The following is a 16,387-nucleotide window of genomic DNA, read 5'->3' as shown; positions in this document are numbered from 1 at the left end:
TCAGAGTGGACCATTTTGGACATATTCTATTATGGTCAATCTGAGTTCTCCAAGATGCCATTGAACCATTCTGCAGGTGTATCCATTCACCTAAAGAAAATGCCTACATAAGCTCAAGAACTTATTGACATGGTTGCAAATAACCAGTTCATGTACACTTCTGAGAGAAATTCCGTGAATAATGGGACGCCTCAAAAGAAGGGAGTTCTTAAAATTGATGCTCTGAATGCCATATTGGCTCAGAACAAAATGTTGACTCAACAAGTCAACATGATTTCTCAAAGTCTGAATGGATGGTGATGAGCGGATAATTTATACATTTTTTGGCATTCTTTTTAGTATGATTTTGGTAGTTTTAGTTTAGTTTTTATTATATTTTTATTAGTTTTTAGTTAAAATTCACTTTTCTGGACTTTACTATGAGTTTGTGTGTTTTTCTGTGATTTCAGGTATTTTCTGGCTGAAATTGAGGGACCTGAGCAAAAATCTGATTCAGAGACTGAAAAGGACTGCAGATGCTGTTGGATTCTGACCTCCCTACACTCGAAGTAGATTTTCTGGAGCTACAGAAGCCCAATTGGCGCGCTCTCAACGGCGTTGGAAAGTAGACATCCTGGGCTTTCCAGCAATATATAATAGTTTATACTTTGCCCAAGATTTGATGGCCCAAACCGGCGCTCAAAGTCACCTACAGAAATTCCAGCGTTAAACGCCGGAACTGGCATAAAATTTGAAGTTAAACGCCCAAACTGGCATGAAAGCTGGCGTTTAACTCCAGAAAAAGTCTCTACACGAAATTTCTTCATTGCTCAGCCCAAGCACACACCAAGTGGGCCCGGAAGTGGATTTTTATGTCATTTACTCATCTCTGTACACCCTAGGCTACTAGTTTTCTATAAGTAGGACCTTTTACTATTGTATTATCATCTTCGGACATCTAGTTCTTGGATCATTTGGGGGCTGGCCTCACGGCCATGCCTAGACCTTGTTCTTATGTATTTTCAACGGTGGAGTTTCTACACACCATAGATTAAGGTGTGGAGCTCTGCTGTACCTCGAGTATTAATGCAATTACTATTGTTCTTCTGTTCAATTCCGCTTGTTCTTGTTCTAAGATATCACTTGTTCTTCAACTTGATGAATGTGATGATTCGTGACACTCATCATCATTCTCACCTATGAACAAGGTGACTGACAACCATTCTTGTTCTACAAGCATCTGAGGCTTAGTGAATATCTCTTGGATTCTTTAACCGGAATCCTCGTGGTATAGGCAGGACCTGATGGCGGCATTCAAGAGAATCCGGAAGGTCTAAACCTTGTCTGTGGTATTTTGAGTAGGATTCAATGACTGAATGACTGCGACGTGCTTCAAACTCCTGAGGGCGGGGCGTTAGTGACAGACACCAAAAGAATCAATGGATTCTATTCCGGTCTGATTGAGAACCGACAGATGAATTCCGCTATGCTGTGACGGAGCATATGCAATCGCTTTCACTGAGAGGATGGGAGGTAGCTGCTGATAACAGTGAAACCCTACACGAGCTTGCCATGGAAAGGAGTAAGAAGGATTGGATGAAGGCAGTAGGAAAGCAGAGAGACGGAAGGGAAGGCATCTTCATACGCTTGTCTGAAGCTCTTGCACCAATGACATACATAAGTATCTCTATCTTTATCTTTTATGTTATTTTTGTTCATCACCATATCCATTTGAGTCTGCCTGACTAAGATTTACAAGATGACCATAACTTGCTTCATACCACCAATCTCCGTGGGATCGACCCTTACTCGCGTAAGGTTTATTACTTGGACGACCCAGTGCACTTGCTGGTTAGTTGTGCGAAGTTGTGTAATGCCATGGAATTGAACCACCAAGTTTTTGGAGTTCATGACCAGGGATTATGAGAGTTGTGAAAAGTAGTGATCACAATTTCGTGCACCAAGTTTTTGGCGCCGTTGCCGGGGATTGTTCTTGAGTATGGACAACTGACGGTTCATCTTGTTGCTTAGATTAGGTATTTTTCTTCAGAGTTCTTAAGAATGAATTCTAGTGTTTCAAGGTGATGTTCTTATCATCACCAAAGCTGATTGATCCTCATCAATTTAGCTCTTGAATGCAATGTCTTGCTGAAGCTTAGCCGGCCATGTCTAATTCCTTTAGACTAAAGCTTTAGACTAACATTGCATGATTCCTGGAATTCTCATTAAGAATTTTGATACCTTTATTTTTCTTTTCTACCTAATTTTCGAAAAAACCAAAAAAATTACAAATCATAAAAACCGAAAATATTTCTTGTTTGAGTATAGAGTCTCATTTTAAGTTTGGTGTCAATTGCATGCATTCATTCATGTGTCTTAAGGATCTTCAAATAATTCTTGATGATTTCTTACTCTGATCTTTGAATTCTTTTGACTTGAGTGTTTATGTGTCTCATTTAGTGTCAGTGGTATACAAACTGCTAAGTTTGGTGTCTTGCATGCATTGTTATTTGATTCTTGTTGCATTTTTGATTATTAAAAATCCAAAAAAATTTTAATTTGTGTCTTTTCAAGTCAATAATACAAGGAATTGAAGATTCAGAACATACTGCAGAGGAATTATACAGAAAAAGCTGGGCATTCAAAAATGCCCAGTGAAGAAGGCAGACTGGCATTTAAACGCCAGCCAGGGTACCTGGTTGGGCGTTTAACGCCCAAAAAGGGTGCATTTTGGGCGTTAAACGCCAGAATGGATACCATTCTGGGCGTTTAACGCCAGGATGGTGCTAGGGGGAAGATTTTGTTTTCAAATCAATTTTTTTTCAAGTTTTTCAAAATCAAATCTTTTTCAAATCATATCTTTTCAATCAAATGTTTTCAAAACTAATTTCTTTCCTTTTTCAAAGATACTTACTAACAATTAATGATTTGATTGAACATTTTTTGCCTTTTCTGTTGAGGAAGGTTTTATGTTTAAATCATATCCTTTCTTGTTAGGCAAGTCATTAACGTTCAAATCAAATTTTTTTTAAAATGTTTTTCAAATCATATCTTTTTTTTAAAATTGTTTTCAAATCATATCTTTTCATCACATCTTTTTAAAACCAATCATATCTTCTTAACTACATCTTTTTCAAAATAGTTTTCAATCAAATCTTTTTGATTTCTAATTTAAAAATCTTTTTCAAAAATCACTTGGTTTCTTTTCCACTTTGATTTTCGAAAATCAATTAGTGTTTTTCAAAAATGTTTTCAAAATATTTTAATTAATTTTCGAAAAATTACTTCCCTCCTTCTCACATCCTTCTAGTTATGGAGTACCACTCCTTCTCAATGCACAATTCGAACCTTATCTAAGTAAAGTTCGAATTCTTCTTCCCCTTCTTCTTTCTATTTCTCTTTTCCTCTGACACCTCAAGGAATCTCTATACTGTGACATAGAGGATTCCACATTTTCTTGTTCTCTTCTCTTTCATATGAGCAGGAGCAGAGACAAAGGCATTCTTGTTGAAGCTGACCCTGAACCCGAAAGGACCTTGAAGAGAAAGCTAAGAGAAGCCAAAGCACAACTCTCTTTAGAGGACCTGATCGAATTCTTCAAAGAAGAAGAAGACATGGCAGCCGAAAACAACAATAATGCAAACAATGCAAGGAAGGTGCTGGGTGACTTTACTGCACCTACTCCTGATTTTTATGGGAGAAGCATCTCTATCCCTGCCATTGGAGCAAACAACTTTGAGCTTAAGCCTCAATTAGTTTCTCTAATGCAACAGAATTGCAAGTTCCATGGACTTCCAATGGAAGATCCTCATCAGTTTTTAGCTGAATTCTTGCAAATCTGTGACACAGTCAAGACTAATGGGGTTGACCCTGAGGTCTATAGACTGATGCTATTCCCTTTTGCTGTAAGAGACAGAGCTAGGATATGGTTGGATTCTCAACCTAAAGAAAGCCTGGACTCTTGGGAAAAGCTAGTCAATGCCTTCTTGGCAAAGTTCTTTCCACCACAAAGGTGGAGTAAGCTTAGAGTGGAGGTCCAAACCTTCAGATAGAAGGATGGGGAATCCCTCTATGAAGCTTGGGAAAGATACAAACAATTAATCAGAAAATGTCCTTCTGACATGCTTTCTGAATGGAGCATCATAGGTATTTTCTATGATGGTCTCTCTGAACTGTCCAAGATGTCTTTGGATAGCTCTGCTGGAGGATCTCTTCATCTGAAGAAGACGCCTACAGAGGCTCAAGAGCTAATTGAAATGGTTGCAAATAACCAATTCATGTACACTTCTGAAAGGAATCCTGTAAACAATGGGACTAGTCAGAAGAAAGGAGTTCTTGAGATTGACACTCTGAACGCCATTTTGGCTCAGAATAAAATATTGACTCAACAAGTCAATTTGATTTCTCAAAGTCTGTCTGGAATGCAAAATGCACCAAACAGTACTAAGGATGCTTCATTTGAGGAAGAAGCTTATGATCCTGAGAACCCTTCCATGGAAGAGGTGAATTACCTAGGAGAACCCTATGGAAACACCTATAATTCTTCATGGAGAAATCACCCAAATCTCTCATGAAAGAATCAAGAGAGACCTCAACAAGGTTTCAATAACAATAATGGTGGAAGAAACAGGTTTAGCAATAGCAAGCCTTTTCCATCATCTTCTCAGCAACAGACAGAGAGTTCTAAGCAGAATACTTCTGACTTAGCAACAATGGTCTCTGATCTAATAAAGACCACTCAAAGTTTCATGAATGAAACAAGGTCCTCCATCAGAAATTTGGAAGGACAAGTGGGTCAGCTGAGCAAGAAAGTTACTGAACTCCCTCCTAGCACTCTCCCAAGTAATACAGAAGAAAATCCAAAAGGAGAGTGCAAAGCCATAGACATGGCCGAATATGGAGAGGAAAGAGAGGAGGAGGACGCCACTGAGGAAGACCTCAGTGGGCGTGTACCAATCTCCTCTGAGTTCCTCAATGAGGAACAATGGGAATCTGAGGCTCAAAATGAGACCATAGAGATTCCATTGGACCTACTTCTGCCATTCATGAGCTCTGATGAGTATTCTTCCTCTGAAGAGGATGAGTATGTCACTGAAGAGCAAGTTGCTAAATACCTTGGAACAATCATGAAGCTAAATGACAAGTTATTTGGAAATGAGACTTGGGAAGATGAACCACCTTTGCTCACCAAAGAACTGGATGACTTGTCTAGGCAGAAACTGCCTCAAAAGAGGCAGGATCCTGGGAAGTTTTCTATACCTTGTACCATAGGCACCATGACCTTCAAGAAGGCCTTGTGTGACTTAGGGTCAAGTGTAAACCTCATGCCCCTCTCTGTAATGGAGAAATTAGGGATCTGTGAGGTGCAAGCTGCAAGAATCTCATTAGAGATGGCAGACAATTCAAGAAAACAAGCTCATGGACTTGTAGAGAATGTTTTGGTGAAGATTGAAGACCATTACATTCCTACTGATTTCATAGTCCTAGATATTGAGAAGTGCATGGATGAATCCATCATCCTTGGTAGACCCTTCCTAGCCACAGCAAAGGCTGTGATTGATGTTGATAGAGGAGAGTTGATCATTCAAGTGAATGAAGAATCCTTGGTGTTTAAGGCCCAAGGACATCCCTCTATCATCTTGGAGAGGAAGCATGAAGAGCTTCTCTCAAAACAGAGCCAAGTAGAGCCCCCACAGTCAAACTCTAAGTTTGGTGTTGGGAGGCCACAACCAAACTCTAAGTTTGGTGTTGAACCCCCACATTCAAACTCTAAGTTTGGTGTTGGGAGGTTCCAACACGGTTCTGAGTATTTCTGAGGCTCCATGAGAGTCCTCTGTCAAGCTAATGACATTAAAGAAGCGCTTGTTGGGAGGCAACCCAATGTTTTATAGTTAACTATTTTCTTTTGTTATTTTATCTTTTTTGTAGGTTGATGATCATAAGAAGTCACAAAAACAATGAAAAAAAGCAAAAACAGAATGAAAAACAGGAAGAAAAACAGCACACCCTGGAGGAGAAGAAGCTGGCGTTTAAACGCCAGTAATGCTAGCTGTTGGGCGTTTAACGCCCAGTCTGGCACCATTCTGGGCGTTTAACGCCAGAAAGGGGCACCAGACTGGCGTTAAACGCCAGTAAAGGGCAACAACCTGGCGTTAAACGCCAGGAATGGGCATCAGCCCGGCGTTTAACGCCAGAAATGGCTCAAAACGTGATTTTGAATGCCATTTGGTGCAGGGATGACTTTTCCTTGACACCACAGGATCTGTGGACCCCACAGGATCCCCACCAACCCCACCACTCTCTCTTTTCTTCACCCATTCACCAATCACCTCAATACCTCTTCCCCATAAACCCTTCTTCACTCCTTCATTTTCACACAAACTAAACACCACTTCTCCCCCTCTTTGGCCGAACACGCCATCTCCCTCTCCTCCATTTCTTCTTCTTCTACTCTCTTCTTTCTTCTGCTCGAGGACGAGCAAACCTTTTAAGTTTGGTGTGGTAAAAGCGTTGCTTTTCGTTTTTCCATAACCATTTATGGCATCCAAAGCCGGTTCAACTGAGAAGGCATGACCTCAAGCCCATCACCAAGAAAGGGATGGAGCAAACAAGAGACCCCTCTCAACAAGAGATCCCTGAGATACCCCAAGGGATGCACTTTCCTCCACAAGACTATTGGGAGCAAATTAACACCTCCCTAGGAGAATTGAGTTCCAACATGGGACAACTAAGGGTGGAGCACCAAGAACACTCCATTCTCCTCCATGAAATAAGAGAAGATCAAAGAATCATGAGGGAGGAGCAACAAAGGCAAGGAAGAGACATTGAGGAGCTCAAGCACTCCATAGGACCTTCAAGAGGAAGGAAGAGCCGCCATCACTAAGGTGGACCCGTTCCTTGATTTTCTTGTTCTTTATTCTTCTGTTTTTCGAATTTTAGTGCTTATGTTTATCTATGTTTGTGTCTTATGATCATTAGTGTCTTAGTGTCTATGCCTTAAAGTTATGAATGTCCTATGAAATCCATCACCTCTCTTAAAAGAAAACTGTTTTTATCACAAAAGAACAAGAAGTACAGGATTTCAAATTCATCTTTAAAACTAGCTTAATTAGTTTGATGTGGTGACAATACTTTTTGTTTTCTGAATGTATGCTTGAACAGTGCATTTTTTATGTCTTTTGAATTTGTTGTTCATGAATGTTAAAATTGTTGGCTCTTGAAAGAATGATGAAAAAGGAGACATGTTACGGAGGATCTGAAAAATCATAAAAATGATTCTTGAAGCAAGAAAAAGCAGTGAACACAAAAAAAAAGGGAGCAAAAAGCAAACGAAAAAAGAAAAAAAAAAAGAAAGAAAAAGAAAGAAATAAAGTTGTGATCCAAGGCAAAAAGAGTGTGCTTAAGAACCCTGGACACCTCTAATTGGGAACTTTAGCAAAGCTGAGTCACAATCTGAAAAGGTTCACCCAATTATGTGTCTGTGGCATGTATGTATCCGGTGGTAATACTGGAAGAACAGAGTGCTTTGGGCCACGGCCAAGACTCAATAAGTAGCTGTGTTCAAGAATCATCATACTTAACTAGGAGAATCAATAACACTATCTGGATTCTGAGTTCCTAAAGAAGCCAATCATTCTGAACCTCAGAGGATAAAGTGAGATGCCAAAACTGTTTGGAGGCAAAAAGCTACTAGTCCCGCTCATCTAATTTGGAGCTATGTTTCATTGATAGTTTGGAGTCTATAGTATATTCTCTTCTTTTTATCTTATTTGATTTTCAGTTGCTTGAGGACAAGCAACAATTTAAGTTTGGTGTTGTGATGAGCGGATAATTTATACACTTTTTGGCATTGTTTTTAGTATGATTTTGGTAGTTTTAGTTTAGTTTTTATTATATTTTTATTAGTTTTTAGTTAAAATTCACTTTTCTGGACTTTACTATGAGTTTGTGTGTTTTTCTGTGATTTTAGGTATTTTCTGGCTGAAATTGAGGGACCTGAGCAAAAATCTGATTCAGAGACTGAAAAGGACTGCAGATGCTGTTGGATTCTGACCTCCCTGCACTCGAAGTGGATTTTCTAGAGCTACAGAAGCCCAATTGGCGCGCTCTCAACGGCGTTGGAAAGTAGACATCCTGGGCTTTCCTTCATTGCTCAGCCCAAGCACACACCAAGTGGGCCCGGAAGTGGATTTTTATGTCATTTACTCATCTCTGTACACCCTAGGCTACTAGTTTTCTATAAGTAGGACCTTTTACTATTGTATTATCATCTTCGGACATCTAGTTCTTGGATCATTTGGGGGCTGGCCTCACGGCCATGCCTAGACCTTGTTCTTATGTATTTTCAACGGTGGAGTTTCTACACACCATAGATTAAGGTGTGGAGCTCTGCTGTACCTCGAGTATTAATGCAATTACTATTGTTCTTCTGTTCAATTCCGCTTGTTCTTGTTCTAAGATATCACTTGTTCTTCAACTTGATGAATGTGATGATTCGTGACACTCATCATCATTCTCACCTATGAACAAGGTGACTGACAACCATTCTTGTTCTACAAGCATCTGAGGCTTAGTGAATATCTCTTGGATTCTTTAACCGGAATCCTCGTGGTATAGGCAGGACCTGATGGCGGCATTCAAGAGAATCCGGAAGGTCTAAACCTTGTCTGTGGTATTTTGAGTAGGATTCAATGACTGAATGACTGCGACGTGCTTCAAACTCCTGAGGGCGGGGCGTTAGTGACAGACGCCAAAAGAATCAATGGATTCTATTCCGGTCTGATTGAGAACCGACAGATGAATTCCGCTATGCTGTGACGGAGCATATGCAATCGCTTTCACTGAGAGGATGGGAGGTAGCTGCTGATAACAGTGAAACCCTACACGAGCTTGCCATGGAAAGGAGTAAGAAGGATTGGATGAAGGCAGTAGAAAAGCAGAGAGACGGAAGGGAAGGCATCTTCATACGCTTGTCTGAAGCTCTTGCACCAATGACATACATAAGTATCTCTATCTTTATCTTTTATGTGATCACAATTTCGTGCACCAGATGGCAAAATGCATCCAATAGTACTAAAGAGGCATCTTCTGAAGAAGAAGCTTATGATCCTGAAAACCCTGCAATAGCAGAGGTAAATTACATGGGTGAACCTTATGGAAACACCTATAATTCATCATGGAGAAATCATCCAAATTTCTCATGGAAGGATCAAAAAAAGCCTCAACAAGGCTTTAATAATGGTGGAAGAAGTAGGCTCAGCAATAGCAAGCCTTATCCATCATCTTCTCAGCAACAGACAGAGAATTCTGAGCAGAGCACCTCTAATTTAGCAAACTTAGTCTCTGATCTGTCTAAGGCCACTTTAAGTTTCATGAGTGAAACAAGGTCCTCCATCAGAAATTTGGAGGCACAAGTGGGCCAGCTGAGTAAGAAAGTTACTGAAACTCCTCCTAGTACTCTCCCAAGTAATACTGAAGAGAATCCAAAAAGAGAGTACAAGGCTATTGATATAATCAACATGGCCGAACCTAGAGAGGAAGGAGAGGACGTGAATTCCAATGAGGAAGACCTCGTGGGACATCTCTCAAACAAGAAGGAGCTCCCTATTGAGGACCCAAAAGGATCTGAAAGTCATATAGAGACCATAGAGATCCCATTAAATCTCCTTTTGCCATTCATGAGCTCTGAAGACTATTCTTCCTCTGAATAGGATGAAGATATAACTGGAGAGCAAGTTGTTCAATATCTAGGAGCTATCATGAAGCTGAATGCCAAGTTGTTTGGTAATGAGACTTGGGAAGGTGAACCTCCCTTGCTCATTAGTGAACTAGATACATGGGTTCAGCAAACTTTACCTCAAAAGAGAGAAGATTCTGACAAATTCTTAATACCCTGTACCATAGGCACTGATGACATGTCACCATGTCATGTTTTTCTATGCTTTTTCCTTTGTTTTCAACAGGTTTTATGCACTTTCTTGAGCCATAAGCAAGCCAATTGGGTAGATTTTCATGCTTCCTTTGATTTAATCAACCATGTGTGAATTCATGCTATTTCATGAGGTTTTATGCTATAATTGCTGCATATTATGATAGATTGAATATCTCATGATCTTGAGCATAGCTTTGATGTGTTTGGTTGATTAATGATAGGTGAAGAAAGCTTGGAGAAAGGTTGAAGCAAGAAGGAATGGCTAGGAGCAAAGAGAGGGCAATGGAATAAGTGAAAATGAACCAGGAAGCAAAAAGCTGGACCAAAAGTTAGCCTCAAACTTTTGCACAAACTTTTGGGTGAAAAGTTAGCCCCAACGTTAGCCCCTAACTTTTGGGCTAACGTTGGCACATGAGAATTTCTCCCTGGGGCACCAAAAGTTTGCGCCAACGTTAGCCTCCAACTTTTGGGCTAACGTTGGCGCATGAAAAAAACACCCTGGCACCAAAAGTTTGCGCCAACGTTAGCCTCCAACTTTTGGGCTAACGTTGGCACATGAAGAATACACCCTGGGAGCAAAAAGTTTGCGCCAACGTTAGCCTCTAACTTTTGGGCTAACGTTGGTGCCACACACCACAACAGCTTGAAGGGGTATACTTCCAACAAGAATAACATGAGCTACAGAGCTCCAAATGAGATGATTCAAGAAGCATTGGAAAGTAGGAATCAAGAGCTTTCCAAGCATATATGGCACTGCATGGTGGACACTAAAATTGAGGGAGAAAACTGCCCCGCAATGTGCATAAACGAACATGGTGGCAACCTACAGTGAGGCCAACTGACCTCTGCACCTTCAACGGAGTATAACTCGAGCTGTAGAGCTCCAATTGATGCGCTTTCAACGGCAAGGGAAAGTAGACATTCAGGGCTTTCCAACAATGTATAATAGTATGGGGTGGACAATACGTTTGAGCCTCCAGAACTGGCGTTTTCGCCAACGTTTGAGGCAAACTTTACCTCAAACGCTGCACACCAAAGCCAGCAACCATGCCCTTTTCAAATGATCATAACTGGAGTTGTAGATGTCCAATTGAAGTGATTCCAAGTGGGTTAGAAAGCTGACATTTACAGCTTTTCAACCATATATGATAGTCTATATTGGGCATAAAATTGGCAACATGACAAGAGGACAAAGTTGGCGCCATAAATGTGCATAAGGGAGGCCAACGTTGGAGCAAAAGTTAGACCCCAAACTTTTGCCCCAACGTTGGTATCAGCAAAAGAGGGTGGCTGATGTGAAACGTTGGAGTAAAATTTTGCCTCAAACTTTTACTCAAACTTTTACTCAAGCTTTTGCAAATTCAAACCCGGTTCACTTCGGTTCCTCCTCAAACTCCAAGAGCAATCAACCAAGGTCTCTATCAACCCAATTCCATCAAGAGCAAGGGCCCATTATCATCACTCAAAGGCACGAGAGATAGATAGAATAGAAATTTCATTTTAGTTGTAATTTGTTTTGAATTTCATTTTCATTTTGTAAAGCCTATATAAGGCATCATTTTCATATTTGTGAGGAGGCTGGCTCCACTAGGGAGCACTAGGATTCGAGAGCTCTCTCTTTAATTTGTTTTTGAGTCTTGGGTTGGAGAATTGAAGGAATTCTGTTTCAATCTCATCCTAAGATCTCTCTGCTTTATTTACTGCACACTTGAATTTCAGTTTCGGTTAATTGCTTCTTCATCTACTCCTTCTGCACTTTACATTTCTTTAATTTCTTTGCAATTGCTCTTGTTGGATCTAGGAAGGCATTGAGATCTAGACTTGGTTATCTAGTCTCTTGGGTCCTGAGATCTGAATTCCAATTTCACATTCTCTGTTTAATGCTTTTCATGTTTATTTACGTTTCTGTTTTTTTTATCCGATTCAATCAAGTTATATTCCAATCTTCTAATTGTTGCAATTTACTTTTCCTTGTTTAAATTCTGCAAATCCAATTCCCAATTCCCTTTACAATTTCATGCACTTTATAATTCTTGCAATTTAAGAGTCTTGCAATTTACATTTCTTGCTCTTTAAGTTATTTGCCAATTTACATTCTGCAACTTTAAATTCATTGTCCTTTACTTTCTGTTGGTTACAATTTCACACAATTCACATAAATGTTAGCTTGACTAAACTAATCACACACTAAAGTTGCTTAATCCATCAATCCCTGTGGGATCGACCTCACTCCCGTGAGTTATTATTACTTGATGCGACCCGGTGCACTTGCCGGTTAGATCTGTGTGTTTTGGGAGAAATTCATTTTTCCACCAAAATACTCATCAGGCACCCTGACCTTTGAGAAGGATCTTTGTGACCTAGGGTCAGGCATAAATCTTATGCCACTCTCTGTAATGGAGAAGCTGGGGATCATTGAGGTACAGCCTGCCATATTCTCATTGTAAATGGCAGACAAGTCAGTAAGACAAGCTTATGGATTGGTAGAGGACGTGTTATTGAAGGCTGAAGGCCTTTACATCCCTGCTGATTTCATGATCTTAGACACTAGGAAGGAGGAGGATGAATGCATCATCCTTGGAAGACCTTTTCTAGCCACAATAGGAGCTGTGATAGATGTTAACAGAAGAGGATTAGTCCTTCAATTGAATGGGGACTACCTTGTGTTTAAGATCCAAGGGTGTTCCTCTGCAACCATGGAGAGGAAGCATGAAAAACTTCTCTCAGTACAGAGTCAAACAGAGCCTCCACAATTAAACTCTAAGTTTGGTGTTGGGAGGCCACAACTAAACTCTAAGTTTGGTGTTGAACCCCCACATCTAAACTCTAAGTTTGGTGTTGGGAGTCTACAACATTGACCTGATCACCTGTGAGGCTCCATGAGAGCCCACTGTCAAGCTAGTGACATTAAATGAGTGCTTATTGGGAGGCAACATAATTTTTATTTATCTAATTTTATTTTTATTTTATTTTTCCTTTATGTTTTATTAGGTTCATGATCATGTGGAGTCACAAAATAAATACTAAAATTAAAAACATAATCAAAAAGACAGAAGAAGAAAAAGCACACCCTGGAGGAAGGGCTTAGTGGTGTTCAAACGCCAGTAAGGAGCATCTGGCTGGCGTTGAATGGCAGAAACAAGTAGCATCCTGGCATTTAAATGCCAGGAATACACCATGAGGAGAGCTGGCGCTGAACGCCAGAAACAAGCATGGAACTAGCGTTCAACGCCAGGAACGTGCTGCAAATGGGCGTTGAATGCCCAAAAAAAGCATGAAGCTGGCGTTCAACGCCAGAAACAAGCATCAATGTGGCGTTGAACACCAGGATTGCATGCAGAGGGCGTTTTACACGCCTCATTGGTGCAGGGATAATAATCCTTGATACCTCAGGATCTGTGGACCCCACAAGATCATCTCTGGATATGTGGACCCCACAGGATCCCCACCTACCTCAACTCACCTTCTCTCCTCTTCACACAATCCAATAATACTCTTCCCCATCACCTCTTCACCACTCACATCCATCCACTCTTCCCCATAAACCCCACCTACCTTTAAAATTCAAAATCCCTTTTCCTACCCAACACACCCAATATGGCCGAACCTTAACCCCTCTCCCTCCACTATATAAACCCCATCCATTCTTCTTCATTTTCACAGAACACAACCTTCTCTTCTCCTCCTTGGCCGAAACACAACCCTCTCTTCCTCTCCTCCATATCTTCTTCTTCTTCTTCATCTATTTTTTCTTCTTTTGCTCGAGGGCGAGCAATATTTTAAGTTTCCTATGGTAAAACCATAGCTTTTTTGTTTTTCCATAACCATTGATGGCACCTAAGGCCGGAGAAACCTCTAGAAAAGGGAAAGGGAAGACAAAAGCTTTCACCTCCGAGTCATGGGAGATGGAGAGATTCATTTCCAAAGCCCATCAAGACCACTTCTATGAAGTTGTGGCCAAGAAGAAGGTGATCCCCGAGGTCCCTTTCAAACTCAAGAAAAATGAGTACCCGGAGATCCGACATGAGATCCAAAGAAGAGGTTGGGAAGTTCTGACCAACCCCATTAAACAAGTCGGAATCTTAATGGTTCAAGAGTTCTATGCCAATACATTGATCACAAGGAACCATGATCAAAGTGTGAACCCGAATCCAAAGAATCATCTTACAATGGTTCGGGGGAAATACTTAGATTTTAGTCCGGAAAATGTGAGGTTGGCATTCAACTTGCCCATGATGCAAGGAGATGCACGCCCCTACACTAGAAGGGTCAACTTTGATCAAAGGTTGGACCAAGTCCTTATGGAGATATGTGTGGAAGGAGCTCAATGGAAAAGAGACTCCAAAGGCAAGCCGGTTCAATTAAGACTGGACCTCAAGCCTGTGGCTAGAGGATGGTTGGAGTTCATCCAACGCTCTATCATCCCCACTAGCAACCGATCCGAAGTTACTGTGGATCGGGCCATCATGATTCATAGCTTCATAAATGGAGAGGAAGTAGAAGTTCATGAAGTCATCTTCCTTGAATTCTACAAAATAGCCGAAAAGTCCTCCACCATGGCAAGGCTAGCTTTTCCTCATCTTATTTGCCATCTATGTTACTCAACTAGAGTTATCATAGAAGGAGACATCCCGATTGAGGAGGATAAGCCCATCACTAAGAAGAGGATAGAGCAAACAAGAGAGCCTACTCTTGGATCCCAAGAGACGCGTGAGGAAGCTCATCACTAAGAAATCCCGAGAATGCCTCAAGGGATACACTTTCCTCCCAACAATTATTGGGAACAACTCAACACTTCTCTAGAAGACTTGAGTTACAATATGGATTAATTAAGGGTGGAACATCAAGGGCACTCTATCATTCTCCATGAAATTAGAGAAGATCAAAGAGCAACGAGGGAGGAGCAACAAAGGCAAGGAAGCAATTTCGTGCACCAACGAGCTTCAAACTCGCGACTATTGGGCGCAGTGATAGTGGAAAAAAGGATCAAGGGATCTTAGTCGGACACAAGAAAGAACCGACAGATGATTAGCCCTACGGTGAGAACCGTAGCTGGACCATTTTCACGGAGAGGACGGATGGTAGCCATTGACAATGGTGATCTACCAACTTATAGCTTCCCATGGAAGGGAGTGCGCATGATTGGATGGAAGCAATAGGGAAGCAGAGGTTCAAAAGCAACAAAGCATCTCCAAACGCTTATCTGAAATTCCTACCAATGAATTACATAAGTATCTCTATTTTATTTTATGTTTTATTTATCTGTTAATTATCAAAACCTCAAAACCATTTCAATCGGCCTGACTGAGATTTATAAGATGACCATAGCTTGCTTCAAGTCGACAATCTCCATGGGATCGACCCTTACTCACATAAGGTATTACTTAGACGACCCAGTGCACTTGCTGGTTAGTTGTGCAGAGTTATGAAAAGTGTGATCACAATTTCGCACACCAATATAGATCCTGTGGGGTCCACAGATCCTGAGGTGTCAAGGATTTCTCATCCATGCACCTTTCTGGCATTTAAACGCCTTCTGTGTGGCATTTCTGGCGTTAAACGCCAGGCTGATTACTATTTCTGGCGTTAAACACTAGTCTGGCTGCCAATTCTGGCGTTTAACGCCTAGAATGCTGCCAGACTGGGCGTTAAATGCCCATCCTGCTATCCTTACTGGCGTTAAACGCCAATAAGCTCGTCCTCCAAGGTGTGCTATTTTTAATGCTATTTTTTTATTTTGCTTTAACTTTTGCAATTATTTTTGTGACTCCACATGATCATCAACCTAAAGAAAACATAAATTAACATAGATAAATAAAATTAGGTTGCCTCCCAATAAGCGCTTCTTTAATGTCAATAGCTTGACAGTAAGCTCTTACAGAGCTTCACAAATTCTCAGAGCATGATTGTGGCCTCCCAACACCGAAGTTAGAGTTTGAGTGTGGGGGTTTTGCTTGACTCTGTATTAAGAGAAGTTTTTCATGCTTCCTCTCCATGGTTACAGAAGAAGATCCTTGAGCCTTAAACACAAGGTAGTCCTCAGTCAATTGAAGGACTAACTCTCCTCTGTCCACATCAATCACAGCCCTTGCTGTGGCTGGGAAGGGACTTCCAAGGATGATGGATTCATCCTCATCCTTCCCAGTGTCCAGGATTATGAAGTCAGCAGGGATGTAAAGGCCTTCAACCTTCACTAAGACATCCTCTACAAGTCCATAAGCCTATTTTATTGATTTGTTTGCCATCTCTAGTGGAATTCTTGCAGCTTGTACCTCAAAGATCCCTAGTTTCTCCATTACAAAGAGTGGCATGAGGTTGATACCTGACCCCAGGTCACACAGAGCCTTTTCAAAGGTCATGGTGCCTATGGTGCAATGTATTAAGAACTTTCTGGGACCCGGTTTCTTTTGAGGCAATGTCTGCTGAATCCATGTATTCAGTTTATTGATGAGCAATGGAGGTTCATCCTCCCAAGTC

At 40.9% G+C, this 16,387-nt stretch overlaps 1 non-coding gene across 1 annotated transcript; it reads right to left on the bottom strand.

Moving 5' to 3' along the window:
• Positions 1 to 3,998: 3,998 nt before the first annotated feature.
• Positions 3,999 to 4,106, bottom strand: LOC130952400 (small nucleolar RNA R71). Its single transcript, XR_009074580.1, has one exon. It is a non-coding gene; the product is annotated as a small nucleolar RNA R71 (small nucleolar RNA).
• Between the last annotated feature and the right edge of the window lie 12,281 nt (positions 4,107 to 16,387).

The sequence above is a fragment of the Arachis stenosperma genome, chromosome 9, assembly GCF_014773155.1.
Source record: "Arachis stenosperma cultivar V10309 chromosome 9, arast.V10309.gnm1.PFL2, whole genome shotgun sequence".
Classification (NCBI taxonomy): Eukaryota; Viridiplantae; Streptophyta; class Magnoliopsida; order Fabales; family Fabaceae; genus Arachis; species Arachis stenosperma.
Note: the sequence above shows the minus strand (reverse complement) of the source record. Positions and strands in the feature narration are given on the sequence as shown.